The following is a 19579-nucleotide window of genomic DNA, read 5'->3' as shown; positions in this document are numbered from 1 at the left end:
CTTTTAAAGCTTACAGAGAGGTTGAATTGACTTTCCTAAAATAACACAATATGAAAAGCCAGGACTTCATCTTTTCATTCCTTGTTTTATTTTCAAGCATTCCTCTCCATGGTTTTTAAATTTGCACAAGTATCTTCACATCTTTCTTATAAATATTTTCCTGATAAATAATAAGTACTGGAAACCCTCTTTTGTGGGAAACTGATAAATTGTTTTTGAGAGGGAGACACTGTTATTAGGTTAAATCTTTAAAAAATTTAATAAACTATTTTTTAGAACTGTTTTCAGTTCATAAAAAAAGTGAGAAAGAAGTACAAGGAACTCCCATAACCTTCCTCCACTACAGTTTCCCTTCATATTAACATCTTGTACTAGTAATTGTACATCAGTTCCAGTTGATGAGCCAATACTGATATACCAACTAAAGCCCATAGTATACATTAGGGTTCACTCTTTGTTTTGAGTGTTTTATGGGTTTGGATAAATCTTTAATGACATGAATCCACTCTTATAGCATCACACAGAACAGTTTCATTGACCTAAAATTTCTCTGTGCTTTGCCTACATATTCCTCTCTATCCTTAATCTCTGGCAAGTAGTGATCTTTTTATTGTCTACACACTTTTGCCTTTCCAGAATGCTATCTAGATGGGATCATATTGTATGAAGTCATTTCAGATTGGCTTGTTTCATTTAGTGCTATGCATTTAAAGTTTCTCCAAGTTTTTTCATAGCTGAACAGCTCATTTCTTTTTAGTGCTCAATAACATATTCCATTGTCTGGGATACACTACAGTTTATTTATCCTTTCTCCTACTAAAGTGCACATTGGTTCCTTCTGAGTTTTGGTTATTATAAATAAAACTGCTATAAACATTTTCATACACATTTTTATATGACGGACACAATTTCCTATTCACTTGAGTACATGTTAAGAAGTGTGATTGCTGGATCATATGCTAAGAATATGTTTTGTTTTATAAGAAACCACCAGACTCTTCCAAAGTGACTGCACCATTTTGCATTTCCACCAGAAATATTTTGTTGCTCCACCATTTTACCAACACTTGGTACCGTTAGTGTGGGGATATTAGCTATTCTAGTAGGTATGTAGTGGCATCTCATTGTTTTAACTTGCATTTCCCTGATGACATATGATGTGGAACATCTTTTCCTATGTCTATTGATCACTTGTATATCCTCTTTAGTGAGGTGTCTTTTGAGGTCTTTGACCCATTTTTGAGTTGGGCATTTTGCTTTCTTGATGAGATTTAATCCTTCTTTGTTTATTTTGGAGAGCAAATCTATGTCAGACATGTCTTTTGTGAGTACTTTCTTCTCTTCTGTGGAGTTTCCATTCTCTTAACTTGTCTCTGAAGAGCATAAGTCTTTGCTTTTAATGGAGACCAGCTTATCAATTCTTTTTTTCATGGATTATGATCCTGGTCTTAAAGACATAATTTGAAAGATGAGTGTGCTTGTTGGGCTTGAGTCCCCATTGGAAGCCCAAGAGGAGAGGCTCCCTTGGAAAGTCTCTTTCTTATTTATACTAAACTCAGGAGGAATGTTTGCCTGGTTCATCAGAGGTTCTTATTTTTTCCTGCCTTCTTCCTAGCCCTCACACACCTGAATGGAAGTGTAGTTCCCCCCAAAGGCATTGTGATCCACTTGTTTTCTCCTTTGGATGCCTCTTCAGACTTCCATTAACAGCTTCCTTGTCAAAAGTAGCAAGACAGCCAATGCTCAATGACAGGAAAAAACTGCTGTTCCTTTAACCAATTTCCTGCTCTCTACCATTCAGGAAGTAACAACTTTCTATGTTCACTCTTCTTAGAGGAGGTTTGATTTGAAACTGAATAATTCTGGGCTTTGAATTCCCAAAACAGAGATTAGAGATTTGATTTTCAGTGCTTGAGATCTTGGAATAAGGAAAAAGAGGGGTGGGAGGGGTGGGAGGGTAGGGAAAAAAATAACAGAATGAATCAAACAACATTTCCCTATGGAAATGTATGATTACACAAATGGTATGCCTTTACTCCATGTACAAATAGAGAATCAACATGTATCCCATTTGTTTACAATAAAAATAAATTAAAAAAAAGAAAGATAAATTGTGCAATTTGGATTCCCATGGGGGCTTTGACTCAGATAATCAGGAGCCAAGCTTGTAGGATTGACCATAGAATTTAATCCACAGAGTTTCCTGGCTTGAATCGATTAGTAGTAAATGCTTAGAGAAGAAGTGAGAAGGGTTACTGAAATTAACCATCTTCCCTGATACTTGGATAATACTATTAATCCTAGGAATTTAGACCATCTCCAGGGAGGATTTTAATTTGACCTAACATTTAACCTAAATTGACTATGGTATAGGTAAGAGGAATGGAGTTGCAATGAAGGGGTGAGGTTAAGATTTGTTGTTTCCCTGGGCACAGTGCTGCACGCCTGTAATCCCAGTGGTTCAGGAGGCTGAGACAGGAGGATCCCAAGTTCAAAGCCAGCCTCAGCAACTTATCAAGACCTTATGGAACTCAGTGAGACTCCGTTTCTAATAAAATATGAAAAGGGCTTTGGATGTGATTCAGTGGCTGAGTGTCCCTGGGTTCAATTCCCAGTACAAAAAAAAAAAAAAAAAAAAGGAGGAAAGAAATTTGTTGTTTCTTTTTTTCTCTTGCCCTCCAGGTTAAGATGTGGAAAATTTCTGCATAATGGGTCTTCTGTACAAGTCCCTGAGTGATCCTGAAACTTTCCTGTTTCTGAAGTCTGTACTCTCCAGTCAGAATCTTTTCCCTAGCTTAGTTGCTAGACATCCTGTTGAATACCAGGTCCACAGACTTTAGCATCAGCAAATGTCTTCCTCCTTACCTCCTGCTCTGACAGCATTCTAGCCTTTTCTATGTATGTCAGTAATCTTGGCATTTAATTACTTCCCTTAGCCTCACAATTCCTTGACCTCCTTGTCATGACCATCTCCAACTTCTCCATATAAGAACCACAGAATGATGATCTTATTGTTACACTGATCATCTTTCAAAAACTTGAAATTAGCATTCCTCTTCCACATTTTTTTCTTTCTGGAACTTCAATTTGGCCTTTAAACTGGGATCCTATTCCTGTAACTTGTTGCTTCTGGTCTCAATTATATCCCTGTCCAATTTAGAAACTATGACCAGCTATTTTAACTTGTCTTCATTAATACTGAAATCTTTCTTAGCATCCTGCCATGCCCAATTTTGGATCGTTGCTATATTCAGTCTTTATTTCTGTCTCTGGGACACAGATATTGCCAAGCATAATGCTGGAACTTTGCCAACATGATCCACTACACTTTCACGTGAGTTTTATCTGGGCACACATTTTGGCTCATGGATCTCATTATTCATGTCTTTTTGTTTCCCTAGAAAACCACAATGATCTTCTAAACTGGTATACACCCTAAAATAATTTAGAAAATTTATGTATACACTTGTACATTTAAAAATTGACATAAAAATTTTCAGCAGAAGTTTAAGTAATTAAAAATATGTTCTTTCTGGCACTTTTTAATATTGTCATTTTAAAATAAAAGTTTTACATTCCTCCTTCATGTGAATCCAGGGAAGTCCAAATACCAAGATAATTTGACATCTGGCATTATCCAGTTAAAAAGTACACACAAAGCATTTTTCTCCCCACAAGGAAGCCAAGATTTCATATTTTGCTTCTTACTTCTTGTGCTTGTATTCTCTTTTACTTTTCTCAATTTCATCCTAATGTACTTTTATGCTTAATGTCACTTAGTCATCACTTCATTGGATTTCTGTTTAACAATCAGATGAATTTTATTTATTCATTTTTGGTTACTATGATTATAGACTCCATGTATTAAAACTTTTTTTTCTAGATTGGTTTCTCATGGAAATTATTATAAGTGTAGAGTTGTTCAAAACATGGTAAATATATGGTGAGTTTGAGTAATATTTATTAAACAAATGTTTTCTTAGAAAAACATCTCTTAATCAGATGGGTGGGAATGGGTATCTGGATACCTAATGTAAGGAACTGTTGAATTTTTTCTTTGTCTGAGATTGTTATACCTGAGCAATGAGCAAAGATGATGAAAGATTTGTCTTCTTTTGAGGAAGTGGAGGAAGGGAAGTTGTGAAGGGGATTGAATGGAGAATGGTCAAATGCTGAAATAAATTTTTAAGTAAGAGTACACAGGGATGTGGAGAATCCAGGAAATCAATTTCCTTCAAATTCTCCATGCCCTCTGCTACCAGGGTTCCTTATCTCCCACTCTGAAGACCTCTGTCCTGAACTGTCTTTTCCTTAAGCCCCAGTTGAAGAAAGTGATTGAGGAGAACTTTATCTTCCATCCTTATTATTATCTCCTTTCCCATCCTCTTTTATTTCCCATTTTTGGAGAAGATTTTCATATTGTTTGCAAAGTTAATTTATTCCTTTTCAGAAGATTGTTTTTTATCTCATTTTAAATTGCATTCTCTCTCCCTAAACCACCTTTAATTTCTTTCTTTGTAAATGCCTTACCTTCTGCCAATAAACTTGCTAGATTTCTCTGTGCACTTTTAAACAATTTAAAAAAAAATTACACACTTGATCTTGCTGACTTGTCGGTATATATGCTATTTCCATTTCCTTTGCAGTTGTATTTCTAGAATTGTATATTTGATTCTAATGTGTCCTACTGTTTTCAATATTTTACCTCCTACTCTCCCCTCATCCTCAGTGATGAACACTTAACTCCTTCTTGAAATTTTTTCCACTTTTGATCACTCCTCTAAATAAATCCATTTACATTATCTAGATTTTCTACTGTTCTGATGCCAACTAGTGAGCCTCATTTTCCTGTTCCTTCCAGGTGGTATGCTCAGAGAACCTGGGTGGTCTCTCTTTCTGAAAGGCATATTGAACCTCTGTTTCTTCTAGGGGCTCTCTTCCCACTGGGGATTCTACTTTGCTCTGAAAGTCCTTCCCATTCAGAAGCTGTCTATTTCAGCCCAGGCTTTGCCTCTTGAATTTTGATTTTTGCAATTTTCCTCAGTGGCCTCTTTCTTATGTTAGGAAGTAGGTAAGCAAGGGAACACAAACTTCAATCACACCTTGGTTGCTCCCCACTGTGCAGCTCAGGTGTAGTATCAGGTAGAAGAAAGGCAGACCTGTGAGTATTTTCTCAGAATTCTTTCTTTAATAATGCTGTTTTCATCCAAGCTTGGGCTCCATCTCCTTATCCTGGACTATTATAAATATGTCTTTATTCATCTTCATTTTTCCATCCATTTTTTAATTTGTTTTTGTACCCTCTTAACAAAGCTCCCTAAAGGGTAGATTTTTAAGATTTTGATGAGATTTAATTGATCAATTTTCCCTTTATGGTTGTGTTTTTGATGTCAGTCTAAGAACTCTTTGACTAGCTCTAAATCCCAAAGGCTTTTCCCCCCACTCTCCTTCTCTCTCGCTTTCGCGCACTCGCCCTCCCCCCGCCTCGTTTCCCCCAGCCCCCCGCCCCCCGAAGTGGTATGCTATACATTTAAGTATACAATTCATTTTTGAGTGGATTTTTGTAAAAGCCTTCCCACATAAATGGAACGTTATTATTGTTTTTTTTTTTTTTTTTTTTGCCTTTGGATGATAGTGCCTATTACTCTAAATAGTGCCAGTGGCTCTCTGCTGTTTATTGAAAAACTTCTTTTTGTTCATTGAATTGCATTTGTACCTTTGTCAAAATTAGGTTGCCCTGCCTAAATGGGTCTGCTTTGGATTCTGTGTTCTGTTCTATTGAGCTCTGTGTGTATCCCTTCTCTAATACGAAATTTGAGTTAGTAAGTTCTGAAATTGGGGATACTGATTCTTCTAACTTTGTTCTTTTTTTACAATTTTTAAAAACTATGCTAGTTTGAGTTTTGCTACAAATCCTAGAATAATCTTGTTTATTTCTATACAAATCTTGCCAAGATTTGGATAGGGGTTACACTAGGGGAAATTGACATCTTTGCTATACTGACTCTTCTTATTTGTGAACACATTTTTCTTCACATACTTAGGTATTTGATTTCTTTTTTAGTATTCATCGTTTTCATCACATGAATCCTATACACATTATATTAGACATATCTAAGCATCTCATTTGTTTTTATATTATTATATTTATTAACTCATTAATTGAATAAAATAATACGTTACACTGTGACATTTCTGTATACACATAACTGTGCTTTGATGGTATCCATCCTCCCTACTCCACTCTGTCACTCTCTGCTTTTCTCCTCCACCCACCCTTTCTTAATTATCTGTATTCTGTTTCCGGCCATTTTTTTTTTTTTTTTTAAGTTTCCACATGAGAGAAAACTTGTGATACTTGTCTTTCTGTGTGTGTCTTATTTTCCTTAACATGATAACCTCCAGTTCCATCCATTTTCCTGCACATTACTTCATCTCAGGATTCTTTAAGGTTGGATAATACTCCATTGTGTATATAGGCCATATTTTTTTTTATCCATTCATCTGCTGACAGGCACCTAGGCTGATTCTGTATCTTGGCTAATGTAAATATCATCATAACAAACATGGGTTTACATGTATATGTTTTGTGTGTCAACTTCATTTCCTTTGGGTATACATGTAAGAATGACATAGCTACATCATATGGGAGATCTACTTTTAGTTTTTTTAAGCAAACTCCATACTATTTCCCATAATAGTTGCAGTAATTTATGCTCCTACCAATAGCATATAGGGTTCCTTTTTCTCACATCCTTGCCAACGTTTGTCATTTTAAAATTTCACTTATTTATATATTTGATGATAGCCATTCCGATTGAGGTGAGAGGAAATCTCAAAGTAGGTTTGATTTTCATTTCCCTGGTGTCTAGATATGGTTAAAGCAGTTTTTCATACATTTATTGGCTATTTGCCTTTCTTCCTTTGGGAAGTGCCTGTTTAGATATTTTTCTCATTTACTGATTGGGTTACTTGTTCTTTTATCATTAATTTTTTAAGTTCTTTACATATTCTTAATATTAATCCTCTGTCAGAAGAAAAACTGGCAAAGATGTTTTTTCCATTCTGTAGACTGTCTTCTCAACTCTGTGGATTGTTTCCTTTGCTGTGCAGAAGCTTTTTAATTTGATGTAATCCCATTTATTGACGCTTGCTTTTTTTCCCCTAGGATATTGGGTCCTATTCAGGAAATCATCATTGGTGCCAATGTCTTGAAGTGTTTCACTTATGTTTTCATCTATTCATTTCAGAATTTAAGGTCTTACATTAAGGCCTTTAAATCAATCGAATCAACATTGAATTAACTGAATACATTTTGAGTTACTTTTTGTATGGGGTGAGAAACAGAGATCTAGTTCTAATCCTCTACATGTGGATATTCAGTTTTTCCAGCACCACTTGTTGAAGAGGCTCTCTTGTTTCCAATGTTATGTTTTGGCACCTTCGTTGAGGTTAATCAAATGATTGCAGCTGCATGGGTTTATTTCTTGGTCCTCTATTCTATTCCATTGGTCTATGTATCTGTTTTTTATGCTAATACCATACTTTTTTTTTTTTTTTAAAGTATGGACCTGTAGTATACTCTGGAATCAGGTTTGTGATTGCTGTAGCATTGCTCTTTTTGCTCAGAATTGTTTTGGCTATTCAGTGACATTTTTTCTTATGTACGGACTTAAGGATTTTTTTTCCTAGTTCTGTAATGAATGTTATTGGTATTTTGTTGGGGATCTTTGAATCTGTATCATTTTCAGTAATATGGCCACTTAAACAATATTAATGATGCTTTCCATTTTCAAGTGTCTTCTTCAATTTCTTTAGTGTTCTTGTAAATTTTAATTGTAGAGGTATTTTACTGTTTTGGTTAGGCTTATTCTTAGTTTTTTTAAAAAAGGCTTTGTGAATGAAAAATTTCCCCCTAATTTCTTTCTCAGTGAGTTTATTATTGGTACATAGGAAAGCTACTGATGTTATGCTGGTTTTGTATTCTGCTACTTTGCTAAATTTGTTTTCAGTTCTGACCGTCTTTTGATGGAGTCTTTAAGGTCTTCTGGGTTTAGAATCATACCAAAGGCAGAGATAATTGACATCTCCTTTTCTATTTGTATCCCTTTTGTTTCTTTCTCTCCCTGATTGTTCTGTGGAAAGTTTCAAGTATTATCTTGAATAAGAGCAATGAGAGTGGAAACCCTTATCTCATTCCTGATTTCAGAAGAAATGCTTTCAATTTTTCTCCATTCATATGATGTTTGTATATAGCACTTTTAAAAATGTTGAGATATTATCCTTTTAGACTTAGTTTCCTCAAGTCCTTTGTCATGAATGGATGTTTAATTTTGTCAAAGGTTTTCTTCTGCATCTATTGAGATCATGTGATTTTTAACCTTGATTCTATTTTTGTACTGTATTATGTTTATTGATTTGCATATCTTGAAACATTTTTGCATTCTTGGAATGAAAACAACTTGATCATGGTGTATGATCTTTTAAATGTGCAGGTGAATCAAGTTTTAAGTATGTTATTGAGGATTTTTGCATCTGTGTTCATCAAGGATATATTTCCTTAGTTTTCTTTTTTTGTTGTTGTTGTGTCCTTATGTTTTGGTAGAAGCATAATGCTGGCTTTGTAGAATGCGTTTGAAAGGTCTTCTTCCTTTTCTATTTTATGCAACAGTTTCAGGAGCACAACTATCAATTCTTTAAAAGTCTGGTAAATTCAGCAGTGAATCCATGCAGTTTTGGGATGTTCTTTTTTGGGAGAATTTTTCTTATACTTTAATATCATTGCTTGTTATTGATCTAGTTTTGGTTCAATTTTGACAGGTCATATGTATCTAGAAACTGTCTTCTACATTTTGCAAATTTTTGGCATATAATTAAAAAATATTCCAAAATGATACTGTGAATTTCAGTGGTATCTCTTATTTTCTTTGTTTTTTTTTTTTTTTTCTCTTTAGTTTGGCTAAAGGTTTGTCAATTTTCTCTGGTTTTAATGAACCAAATTCCCAAATTGTTTCATTGATCCTTTGTATTGTTTTTAAAGTCTCTATTTATTTCTACTTTCCTCTTTATTATTTCTTTCTTTCTATTGTTTTGGGGTTAGATTTGTTCTTGTTTTTCTAAGGTCTTGAGACGTATCAGTAGGCTATTTATTCAAGATATGTTAGTTTTTTTTTTTAAACATAGGTACTCATAGCTCTCAACTTCCTTCTTACTACTGCTTTTTCTGTGCCCCAGAGATTCTTGTATGTTTTATTTCCACTTTCACTTGATTTTAGAATATTTTACTCCCTAATTTCTTCAATAATCCACTGTTCATTCAAAATTGTATTGTTCAATTTCAATGTGCTTTGTATAGTTTCTGTAGTATCTCTTGCTGTTGATTTCTAATTTCATTCCATTATGATCTGATAAAATTCAAGAAAATATTTCAATATTTTTGTATTTGCTAAGACTTTATGACCTAAAATATGATCAATTTTGAAAAAGGTTCCATGAGCTGATGAAAAGAATGTGGATTCTACAGGTGTTGGTTGAAAGATTCTATAAATATCTGATCTACTGTTTGATCTACCATGTAATTTAAATTTGATGTTTCTTTTTTGATTTTTGATCTGAACAAATTGTCTATTGTTGAAAGTTGCATGTCGAAGTCACATGTTTTTATTGTATTAGGGTCTCTTTCTTCCTCTATGTCCAATATTGTTTGTTTTATAAAACTGGGTATTCTGTTATTTGGTGCATATATATTTACAATTGTTTTATCTTTCATTAGATTGTTCCCCTTATCAGTCTAGTGACCTGCTTTGTCTCTTCTGACCAATTTTGGCATAATGTCTGGTTGAATATGAGTATGTCCACTTCTGCTTGCTTTTGGATTCCAGTTGCTTGGAATATAATTTTTCCATTTTTTTACTGTCAGGCTATGTATGTCTTTCTCAATGAGCTAAATCTTTTGCAAGGAAAAATGGTTTCATCTTGTTTTTTAATATACTCCTTCAGTCTGCATCTTTTAATTGAATAATTAAACCACTTACATTCAGGGTTATTATTGAAAGGTGTGTAATGGTTCCTATCATTTTGTAGTTTTTCTTCTGGTTTATTTGAATAATCTGTTTGTTTCTTCCTTATTCATCTTAGAAGTCTGATGTTTTACTGAATTAATAATGTTTGATTCTTTCCTAATTCTCATTTGGTTATCAAGTTCTTCAGTGAGAATTATTCTTTCCTTTGCTCTTGTGATTGTGGTTATCTTGCTTCCTCTCCTGTATGTAGAATTTCTTTAAATACTCATAATTATGGTTTAGTAACCATTAATTCTTGTAGCTTATACTTATCATGGAAAGTCTATTTCTCTTTAGATTCTTCAAGATAACTTTGCTTGGTATAGTAACCCAAGCTAGCAGTTATTTTTCTTTTAGGTCTTGAAATGTATCTTTCCATTCCTTCCTGGCCTTGAGAGTGTCTGCTGAGAAACCTGTTGTTATTTTGATGTATTTGCCTTTGTAGGTGACTTGGTTATTCTCTCTTATAGTTTTTAATATATTTTTTTTTTTTTGTTCTGTACTTTCGGTAGCTTAATATGTCATGGAGAGATTTTTTTTCCTATTCATGTCTATTTGGGTTTCAAATGTCTTCTGTACTTGGATATTCATGTCTTTCCCCAAGACAACTGATGGTGTAGTTCTAGCTCAGGTCTGAAGGCCTGAGAATCACTGAGAATTGATAGTACCAATGTTGTAAAGTTTCAGTACACATGAGTTATTTTTAAATTTTTATTTTTTGTACTAGGAATTGAACTCAGAGACTCTTGCAACTAAGTCACATCCCCGGTCCATTTTATTTTTTATTTTTAGAGAAAGTCTTGCTAAGTTGCTTAGGACCTTGCTAACTTGCTGAGACTCACCTTGAACTTGTGATTCTCCTGCCTCAGCCTCCCTATTTCTGGGATTATAGGAATGCTCCACCGTGCCAGGCCACACTTGAGTTTAAAAGCAGGAGAATTGGTGTTCCAGTTTAAGGATAGGTAGTGATAAATAATTATATCTTTATTTATTTATTTGTTTGTTTATTTATTTATTTATTTATTAGTTGTACATGACAGTAGAATGCATTTATACATTTTGGTAGATCATACATAATGGAGTGTAATGTCTCATTTTTCTGATTATACATATTGTAGGATCACATCTTACTCAAACTTTTGTTCCACTCAGGACTTCATTGTATTGAATGAGGTCCACCCAGACTGGGGAAGGCAAGTTGCTTTACTCAGGCAAATTATTCAAATGTTAATTTCATCCAAAAAACACCCTCACTGTATACCCAGAATAATATTCAGCTGAATATCTAGGAATCCTATGAACTTGTCAGGTTGACACATAGAACTAAACAACACATCATTTTTTTTTTTCTTTAGCATGTTAATCAGATTGATTACATTGGTTGATTTTCAAATATTGAGCCAAAATTGTATCTTTGGATTAAAGATGACTTAGTCATGGTGTATAATCCTTTTTTATATCTTGCCAAATTCTAGTTGCTAATATATTGCTAAGTATTTTTGCATCAATGTTCATGAGGGATATTGGTCTAAAATTTCCTTTTTTTTTGTACTTTCTTTAGTTTGGAGTCAGACTAATACTGGCTTTATAAAATGATTTGGAAGATGTTTCTCCTATGCTCTGAAAGACTGTATAAATTTAGTATTAGTTCTTCTAGTACTAAATATTTGGCAATATTTTCTAGTAAGTTCATCTAGCCATGGAGAGTTCTTTTTTGGAGTACAAATTTACTAACAATATAATTTGTAAATATAGGTCTATTCAAAAAACCTATTTTGTATTGGGTGAATTGGGGTACTTTGTGATTTTTGACGAATTGTTCCATTTCATCTAAATTGTCAAATATATGAGCGTAATGATAATGCCAAATTCCTTTGTCATCCTTTGGACATTGCAGGGTCTGTAGTGATGCTCTGCTTTACTCCTGATACACTCCTGATATGGGTATTCTCTCTCTCTCTCTCTTCTTCTATTTTGGTCAGTCTTACTGAAGATTCGTTGACTTCATTACTGTTTTCAAAGAATCAACTTTCTGTTTCATCAATTTTCTCTTTCTCTCTCTCTCTTTTCTTTTTTATTTTTTATTCTGAGACAGCATCTCACTAGGTTGCTTATAGCCTTGCTAAGTTGCTGAGGCTGGCTTTGAACCTGTGATCCTCCTGCCTCAGCCTCCTGAGTCACTGGAATTACAAGCATGTGCTGCCATGCCCAGCTTCTATTTAAAATTTTCAATTATAATGCTTTTTGCTCTTATCTTTGTAATGTTCTTCCTTCTTGTCATTTTGGTTTTGTTTTGCTCTTCTGTTTTTTTTTTTTTTTTTTTTTTTAATTAAGTGGAGATATTTTTCACTCTTCAGTATGAAATGGAGGCATATTTATGAAATGGAGGCATATTTAGTGCAATAAACTTTCCCCTCAGCACTATGATAGCTGGGTCCCATAAGTCTTTATACGTGGTATTTTCATTTTTATTTAGATGAATGTATTTTTAAAAATTTCCCATGAGACTTCAGTTTTGATCCATGCGTTTTTGTGAAGTCACTTAGTTTTTAAGTGTTTTCACCTGACTCTGAGGGTCATCCATGTGTTAGGCTTTTAAATTCTGCTGATTTGGCTCAGTCTGCTTTATAGTCCCATTTTCCATTCCTGTTTACAACAGAAACTCTATTCTTAGCCAAATTTAATCTTCCACACTACTCTCTCTAAATTACCTTGGGTCTTCCATAACTTTCCATTTTTATGTATATTTGAAATTATTTGATGATCGAGGTTTTATTTCCTAAAAGAACAGTTATAAAATCACTGTAAGTTTATCCAATAAGAAAACTCAGACTACATTTTCTTAGTTTCAAACCGGTTTATAGTTGAAATTATAGAAATAATGAAAAATGATGATTCTGGGAGACAAATGTGGCATGAAAAGAGTGATCAGATTAGTGTCTGTGCTATATATTTCTAAGTGTATACCCAACTTGTTCCCACACAATGCAGGACACTGTGCCCCAAAAATGTATGGTGAACAGTTAACTTCATCCAGATGAATGAGCCCATAGTCAATTTGCACTCATATTCATTTGCTCTGAGAAAGTGAGTAAATTTCTCATGTTTTCTGAGTTTCTTCTGAACAAAATTAATAATGATTCATTTGTAAAATGCCTGGGCAAGAAGATCTCATATTTTCAAAGTTTTAAAATACATATAATTAATAACAGCATGGCATGAGGTTTTATAGAATATGATTATAGTCTTTAATCTGAGAGAACAAATACATCTAATTGAGACCTGATGAATAATAAAGAATAAAAATTATTTTTTTGGAACTCAAAATACATTCAATGAAAATTATCAGGTATCAAATCTAATGCAAACAATTCTCTTTATCATCACCCTTTGAATTTATACTGTACTCCTTTCTAAGTTCAATGAGTCTAATTAAATAATTTTTTATAAAACAACATATAATCATCTAGTAAAGTCTACTCATTAATAAATGAATCATATTTTTCTATGCAGGTTTGTACATGTGTTTAGAATGGATATCCAATGCAAAATTTTACAAACTAAAACATTATCTCTTTCCTGCTTTGCATGGCATTTTGACCTTTGGTGGGATCTTTCCAGAATTCTTATTACATTCTATGTATATTTACTAACAGTGGTTGGGAACATTTTGCACTTAGTGACTGAATACCCCTTTGTGTCACACATGGGCTGGTCTTGAGTTAGTGCCCTAGACAGTGATTCTCACATTGGCATCCTTGAAGTAACTCTGTCCTGAGGACAACACTGAAAATGTTATTTCTGGGGCTCAACCTCATATTTACAGAATAACAATATCCATCTGTAATTCCAAAATCTACATTCTTTTCCATCACCCCTGATAAAGTAAGAACTTAATTGACACAAACTACTAGTCTAAAATAAGACAATGTGTAACTTTAGGAATGGGAATTCATTTGAACTTAGTATAATTTGGCTCACCTGCCCATGCCCCTGGACAACAGATATAATGTAGTTATTACTGTATTTAATATTGTCTCCTACATCCGGGTGCTATTTTACATCATTTTTGTATCTGTCTATGGGCATGGTGGTCACCACTTGACTCTTCTTCTTATCAGAGGTATCACAGAATTACCTTCTGACTTGGTGTCTGGGTATGGTTTAGTGTCATTGATTATGCAAGGTATTATTTTGCATATGCTTTTAGTTGTGTAACTTGTGTATATATTTTGTCTCTCTGGTCACATTTTAAATTGTAGACAGAGAGAATGGCTTGTTTCTTTAGTATTCTGGACCAGTGCCTTGCTCAGGACTCTGAGGCCAGCAGGTGTTCATTAAATGCATTTCAACAGACAGACTTTCTATATACATGTCCTCGGTTTTAAAAGAACAAATATGCCCTGGGAACATTGTGGTAATACAGTGACTGGATATCCATGTATAGATTACCTAACGAGAGACACGAATACAACATTGACTGCACGGCTCATTTGGCACTTCTTGTAAGGGAAGAAACCATTTTTGTATAGTCTTATTAGCATCTAATAGGGATTTGTGATTAATTCAAGGTGTTAATGATCTTTGGCACCTGAGAGTTAGGGGAGGTGGTTAGAACATCTGCTCTAATTATTTTTTAAATGTCCCCCCCACAACTTTACCTATATTCCAGTTACCTTAATGTATACTTATTCCAAGAACATCTTAGAATAATATGACATTTCACTTAAGCCAATTAGCATTTTCTAAAAACCCAAGACAATTTAGTTTCTTGTTTTGAAAGGAACTCTGTTTTTTTATTCTTTTTGAGATTTGTGTGTGTCTGAGTTGTGTATGTGTCTATTTGTGTATACAAATGTATAGACACCTAGAAAGGTTTCCTGATTTTTAGATCTATTGAGAAGGGGAGTGCACTGTCCTAAGCCATGCTAATTAGTACATAGAATTTAGCCACAACTGTAAACAATGTGATCCAGTCTGACATAACATTTTATATCCCTGTGGTAACTGTCCACCAGTGATCAGTGAATAAGTAGTTGTACTTGTGTTGCAAAGTCTGTTTTAACTTAAGGGTTTAAATGAAGTTTTACCAAAAGAAAGCATTAAAGGCCATCATGAGAAATGTTTTACTACACTTGTTTAGAGAAATACTATGTGAAGACATGGGCCTGAAGTTTCCTTTGGAACTTAGACAAGGATGTACTTCAGTTTCTTTTTGAAAACAGGAACTGCATAAGTGACAGTGTCTGCCTTTTTGTTTGGCTGCCAAAAAACTTAGAGCTAAATTTAAAGCTCAGCTATGCCAATTATGGAGAAATGTAACAGCTGAATATCTATGTTCTTTTATCATTGAATTTTGACATTTTACTCTTATTATTTTTTAAATGCTTCTACCTGAAATCCTTCACAGAAAAAATTGTGCAATTAAGGCATTAGTACCAATAATAGGATTGGGTTGTTTCTTTGTGACTAAGGAGGAGTGGAGACATTGGGCAAGTAATAGGACCTTATTTTCCACCGGCAAAACAAGCTTGATACTTCCCTACCTATTTGCAGAATGCAGAATGGGTGTTGAGGATGGATTCGGTCCAGTTCAATTAAGGGACTATTCAATTGGTGATTTTGTAGAGATCTTCGCTTTAAAGCTTAAGCTAGACTTTCTTTGAGGATTCAGAAATGTCACTGGGGAGTGTGGGACAGGCCAAGCAAGACTTGTAAAGATTAGATAGAGAATAATCCCAGAGGAAGAATACCACACTAGGCGGAGGAAAGAATTCTGTGAGCTCCTCTTCTAGGAGCAGCTGAGAGACATCAGTGCATGGAGAAGTGCGGTCTATCAGATGGCAGCCCCTTTACACCGCACTTACACAGGGAATCACAGGGAATCGGAGGAGAGTAAGTGTAAAGATAGAGAAGCCGTTTCACTAAGTTCTCTGTAAGATACTGAGAACATAAGGCAACTCTGCTGTCAACTAGTAGTAGTACAAAGCACAAATCTCCCCTTGCTGCCTCCATTTCCTCACTTCCTACTTATTCTTCAAATCACAGCAACATCTTTGTTGATCTGCTACGTCATCCCCAGATATTCCACAGAAATGATTTCAAAAACTTAAATGACAGCCTTCTAAAGCCAAGTCCAGAGTCTCATCTTTCTGATTCCTCTGAAATTCCATCACCCTCTCAAAAGTACTCTTCTCAGTCAGGTGTGGTGGTGCATACCCGTAATACCAGTGGCTCAGACAGAAGGATCACAAGTTCAAAGACAGCCTCAACAACTTCTTGAGGCTCTGAGCAATTTAGCAAGACTGTCTCAAAATAAAAAATAAAAATGGGCTGGGGATGGGCCTCAGTGGTTAAGTGACTCTGGTACCAAAAAATAAAATAAAATAAAATAATAAAATAAAATCTTATTCTTTGGACTTGCAGGACACTCTCCTGCCTCACAGACCATTTCTTTGCTTACCTCTTCCTGGTTCCTGTATGCAGCCCATATGCCAATGTTGGGGAGATATGTCATCAGCTCTTGGCACCTGTTCTCTTTTCACTCTATACTTTAGGATTCTGTGTATCCTGTTTGACAAGTTATAAATACTACTAACAGAATAACAATGCATATTAATCATTTACTTTTAAAAATAGAAGGTATTCAAGGCTATCTGACTCAACTGCATTTGGAAAGCCGTCGATGAATCAGAAAAAAAAGGAACTAGAGTGTGGAAAATGAAGTGGAAGTCTAGACACATATCTCAGACTTGACAGACACACAGATGATATCATTCGAGTGGGTAAAAATATTGAGAGCTACCAAGCCCATCCAATTCTGGCTCATCTGCTGCCCAAATCCTGGCAATGATAAAGATGTATCTCCATCCCAGAATTTTCTTTTAATTTCCAGACTGACACTTCCAATAATATAATGATACTTGAATGTTCTTTCAGAATTCAAACTCAAATTTATTACCTTTCCCTCCTGGATGTGTTTCTCTTTTTTGGTTTACCAACACACCTGGGGTTCTCCCGGATTCATTGTTCCTCTTATTCCACTCATTTGGCCTCAAAGCCATCTACATTTCTGTGCCGTACTTTATAATCTGTCCCCTCCTCTAAATGGTCTTCACATTTCAGTGAACATTAGAGTTCCTGGGAGAGCTCATTACAGCATAGATGGCTGGGCCCCATTCCCAGAGTTTCTGACTCAATGTATCTGGGGTGGGGCTGAGAATTTGCATTTCTCACAAATTCCCAGGCAATGTGGAAGCTGCTCTTTGAGGGAATGAGGGTGGGCAGTCACTTGTTGGGAAACATTGCTTTAATTCTCTACTGTAGGTGTGTTAATTTTTTCTCTAATCTTTCCTCACTTGTCCTAGCTAATGGTCTCTTTACTCTCCTTGCCCATTCCAATGCACCCTCCATGCCAGGGCTGCCTGAAAGAACTTTCTGTGATGTTGAAAATGTTCCTTCTGCATTGCCCAATACAGCAACCAATAGACCCATGTGGTTACTGTATACATTAAACATGGCTACTGCAACTGAGGACTTAGAGTCTCAATTGTTAAATAGCTATTATTTTTTGGTGTAGGTAGTGGCTGTTGAATTGGACAGTACAACTGTATACTCTTGTTAGGCTGTTTCAGGACCAGAGCTCGGTTCAAGTTTAACAATGTAATAATTTAATTTATATAAAATGTTCTGATGCTTCACAGATTAAAGATGGATTGCAGTGTTACCCATAATTTGCTTTGAGATTATGTAGACCTGAATTCAAATCTTCGCTCCAATACTTAACAGTTATGTTGCTTTGGACAAGTGACTTTTTTGACTCTGTTTCTTTGTCAATGTGAATCATTTACCATAGTGATGATAAAAGTGATCAATAAATAGAATCCACTAATTAGAGTGAGATGCTGATAATCATTAATAATGATGATAATATCAGCAATTATTTTTCTGGACACCTTTGTAAGTAATACAAGTCCCCTTTCTATAGGTAACTGACCTTGCTTTCCAACTCTAATTTTGATAAGGCTTGTCTTATATATTAACTTCTAAGTTCTCCCTATTATTTATGTTTCTGCCAAATACTTTCATCTCATTTGTGGTTCTGTGGCTTTGGTTGTGTTGGTTCCTTGTTGCTCCATTCTGGTGAACATTACTAGTTTTTTCATAGGAAGCCCAAGGGATGTACTTTATCTATGTACTTTATCTATAAGCTTCCTGTGCTTTTCCCTGTTAGATCAGGCCTACAATGCAATGCATTAATTCTATCACAGGACCTATTACCTTTTATTGTACTTGGTTGCCCACGTGTATTGACTCCTAGACTGTGTTCTTGTAAAACAGAGCCGTTTGTAATTTTTAAATAACAAGGACCCAGCACATCACACGTTGCTGGTACTAGAAACTTGTTTGTTGAATGAATGCTTGACCAGGTCCTGTGAAACAACAGGTTTTGGTTATTCCCAGAGGCTTCCAAGAATCCATTCATCTTTATTTTTTTTTTTGTTATTAAAAAGTTTATTTGACAAAAAGTTTAATATGAAAATGTACATGACCCAATATTCATGTCATAGTTAAACAGGCCTTCTGGAGGGGGGACATGGATTTCGCTGCTGCCATTATTTATACTCATTCCAAGGCTTCTAACATGCTACTACTATTTCCTCATATTACCACCATTTCAGTATTGTTCTGTTGCCCACTAGTAGTCATCTCCACACATTCATCTATCACAAGATTCATAAGGGGGCCAAACCCCTGAAATATTCCTTGGACATGTCTGCCACCATTTAATTTCAGTGATAACTTCTTGCCCATAAGTTTTTTCATCTTAGGAGGGTGAGCTTTGTTTGCGCTATCTATCAGCAGGCTCAGAGATGCTTTGAAACAGAATCTGTGGCGTCCTTCACGCTACCACGGTGGACTTGGAGCTTTACATCTCCATCCATCTTTTACACACTCAGTCCTCATTGTCTTATGGGTAGGCATTTTATTATTATTATTATTATTATTATTATTATTATTATTTTTGCCGTGCTGGGGATTGAACCCAGGGCCTTATGCTTGCAAGGCAAGCACTCTACCAACTGAGCTATATCCCCAGCCCGGCATTTTATTATTTTTTTACAAAGCTCTATTGTATGTCAATACAATATGGATATGTATGGAATATAGTCAGCCCTCTCCATCTTCAGGTTCCACATTCATGAATTCAACCAACCACAGGGAGAAAATATTTGGAAAAATATCGCATCTCTACCAAACATGTACAGATTTTTCTTGTCCTTAGTCCCTAAACAATGTGGTATAATGATTTACATAGTTTTTACATTGAGTTGAGTATTGTAAGTGATCTAGAGATGATTTGAAGCCTATGGGAAGATGTGTGTAGATTATATACAAATACTACACCATTTTATGTAAGCGACATAAGCCTCCTTGGATTTTTTTAATCTGAAGGGCATTTTGGAACCATCCCACCATGGATACTGAGGAATGAGTTATTTCATTTTGGACCCAGT

The 19579-nt window shown here is 34.9% G+C and overlaps 1 protein-coding gene and 1 pseudogene across 5 annotated transcripts in view; both read right to left on the bottom strand.

The window, feature by feature from the left end:
• The window catches only part of XKR4 (XK related 4), a 431016-nt gene that overhangs the window by 49002 nt on the left and 362435 nt on the right, over window positions 1–19579 (bottom strand). The gene's annotated exons all lie outside the window — the stretch shown is intronic.
• On the bottom strand, window positions 18687–18899 carry LOC306638446 (small nuclear ribonucleoprotein G-like; annotated as a pseudogene). Its single transcript has one exon. The product of its transcript is annotated as a small nuclear ribonucleoprotein G-like (transcript).

Source organism: Sciurus vulgaris, assembly GCF_902686455.1.
Source record: "Sciurus vulgaris genome assembly, chromosome: 1".
Taxonomy (NCBI): domain Eukaryota; kingdom Metazoa; phylum Chordata; class Mammalia; order Rodentia; family Sciuridae; genus Sciurus; species Sciurus vulgaris.
This window is presented reverse-complemented; position numbering and strand designations above follow the sequence as displayed.